Source organism: Abrus precatorius, unplaced genomic scaffold (assembly GCF_003935025.1).
Source record: "Abrus precatorius isolate BTA unplaced genomic scaffold, Abrus_2018 Scaffold8, whole genome shotgun sequence".
NCBI classification, from domain to species: domain Eukaryota; kingdom Viridiplantae; phylum Streptophyta; class Magnoliopsida; order Fabales; family Fabaceae; genus Abrus; species Abrus precatorius.
Window position 1 is genome coordinate 1908724 of NW_020874428.1, and position 2873 is coordinate 1911596.

The following is a 2873-nucleotide window of genomic DNA, read 5'->3' on the forward strand; positions in this document are numbered from 1 at the left end:
CATGTTAATATTTTAATTAATAATTATAGCTTATTTTATTTTCTAAAGTTTATCTCCTTATTTTAGTAAAGATAAATTATTATTTTTTAATTAAGCTGGCCATGTGTAGTTGTTGACCTTAAATATTTACATGCCTATTGATTTGATCTCGGGAACTGAAATCGTTGTCTAGATAACCAGTATCATATTTTAATAAAAAATAATAAGATACTTGTACCTATGTTCTTATAATTAAAACCAAAACACGTTAGTAACGTCACTTAATGAAAGACTTTGGCAAAACTAGTATTTTGATTATGTAGTTTTAGTTTTTTATTTGTTAATTTAATTTTTAAATATCTTTTATTATCATTTGATCTTTCAAATTTTAAATATTAATTAAATGATTTTTTTGTTATTAGTGATGTTTAATTTATGAATATAATGACAAAAGATAACGTTGATAATTAAAAAGAAGACAATAATGATAATTGATGAAATTAAATGTAATTAATAAAAAAATAACTTATTTAATTGCAGCTTAAAAGTTATAAGATTAAACTAAAATAAAAATATTAAAAAATAAAACTAAAATAAATAAATAAAGAAAAAATAAAAATTAAATAACATAACAGATATGCAATTTTTATTGTACAAATTATGAGTAAGATAGATAGTGAAAGTTAATAGTAATATCCTTTAATATGAAGAATATAACATTCAAATATAGGTAACGTAGTAAGCATTAAAAAATATAAATTTAACGGAAAGTGTTTGGTAGAACACGACACCAATGTATTGAAAAAAGCAAAAAAAACGACAATTTGCCGCCCACGTTGTAAGCAATTTCTTTTACAAAATATTGAAAATCGGTGTGTTAACGTCATTTAAAAAATAAAAACCCATAGACTCAAAGCCCAGACCAAGTCAACAATAACTAAGAAATGATTTAATATGATGCACAGCAACTTCTCTTCAATTATTGAGGTTATAATAACATTAAACTTGCATACTACACCTAATACATGCTGTATTAAGTGTGCTTAGTGATAACCAACATGTTGGATTATGTGTACTTAGTGATAATCAATAAAATTATCAATCAATAATTAACCGTTTTTTTATTCCAGTAGTCATAGGATTTTCAAATTCAACTATTCCAAATTATCTGTCAGATCATACCTTTTAGGGTATTTAGAACAGCATGGAAAATTCAGCATTAGCGGTTTTTGCGCAGAAAATATTCTCATCAGTGTTAAAGTGACAGGTGTTTAATCTATTCTATAGAATAAAAATTAGTAAATAAACACTCAATAAACGCAAAAGCCGTTCAAATTAAAGTTGTTGCAGATTTATCTTTGAATCTAAGAAACATAGCAAACCAATGTTAATTTGAAGGTTCAGATTAAGTCCAAGAAAATAAAATAAAATAAAATAAATGATTCATAAAAATTAAGATATTGGTAACACAATCACGAGTACTGTTCTTTTACAGTGAAAAAAAAAAGGATCACTTTTAATAAAAATCTTAAGAATTAAAATATAATTTTAAGAACTAAAATAAAACGTATATCATGTCATATATAATATTATTTTGTCATGTAATCGTACATTCTAATCCTATTTATTAAGGGTATTTAAGTTTAAGAATTAAAATATTAAAAAAAAACGAAAATATCATATGTTTAGTATTTTGAAATCACCCTATTTCTTTTGCCCAGTCCTATAGTTGAAAGGTTTCCATACTTTAGTCAACAAAACTTTGTTTTTTTTATTGGTAGCTTAGTGATAAGAACGTGATATAAAATACAAGGAGAAAGATTTAAATCTTGTTATATACTAAACCACACACTATTGCTCTTCTTCAATCCTTACCTCCCTTCCTTGTACCAAAGAATCAATAAAAATTTAGATAAAATAATAGAAGGGTGAGTGTGGACGATCTGGAATGGAGATTTGAATTTGGATATGGTTGACTTTTCTGCATGCTACAAAGCTTTTTGAACTATAATAACGCAAATAAATGAACCCAAATTAAGGATGATAATATAATCTATACATGTGATATCTGTGAGTAAAAAATTATTATGATAAAGATTTGTTATCATAGAAACTTTTAAGTTTGATTAAATATATCCATTTTTACATGTTGTGATGTACTAGTGCTTACGATTACTTGTATACATTAAATTATTAAAATGTTTTTACCGTATATAAAAATAAACTTGATATATGGTTGAACTTAACATTATGCTATTGTTGTATCAAAATATTTTATTATTTTTGTGATTTATCTTTTTATTTTTTTCCTATATTTATAAATTACTTTAAATTAAGTTAATTTAAATTTTTTTCTAATAAAATATAAAAATATTTGTGCATACTCATAAATAACTTAAAATTCGTTTAAAATTTGTTTAAAAAGTACTTGCACAAGTATGGACCGGGATTCTCTTCTATTTTAGCGTTAACTCAGTCAAATAAAATTTTGTATTTTTATTTAAACAAAATTTTTTAGCTTAAATAAAAATATAAAATTAACATGACTAGACATTCAATTATGGGAGAGAATCTGGATCCTACAAGGTAGGTAAGGGCAATTTTTTTACTTCACAAATACTGGTAGCTGATACTTAGCCATCTCTAATAACCCAAATAGTGCATATGGCCAACTTTTTGTGTTGATAAAAAATAGTTGCTTCATAACTCAATTTTGCCTCTAAGGTAAATAAATTTTTGGAACTCTAATGGTACATAAATTTTTTTAAAAAAATTTACCATTTTAAAATAAAAGAAGTAATCATACAAAAGTAGATATTACTGTACAAAGAAAAGGAGTATAAACTAAAGAAGACCAAAACATTTCCCTCAAATAAAGATCAAGGTGCATTCGA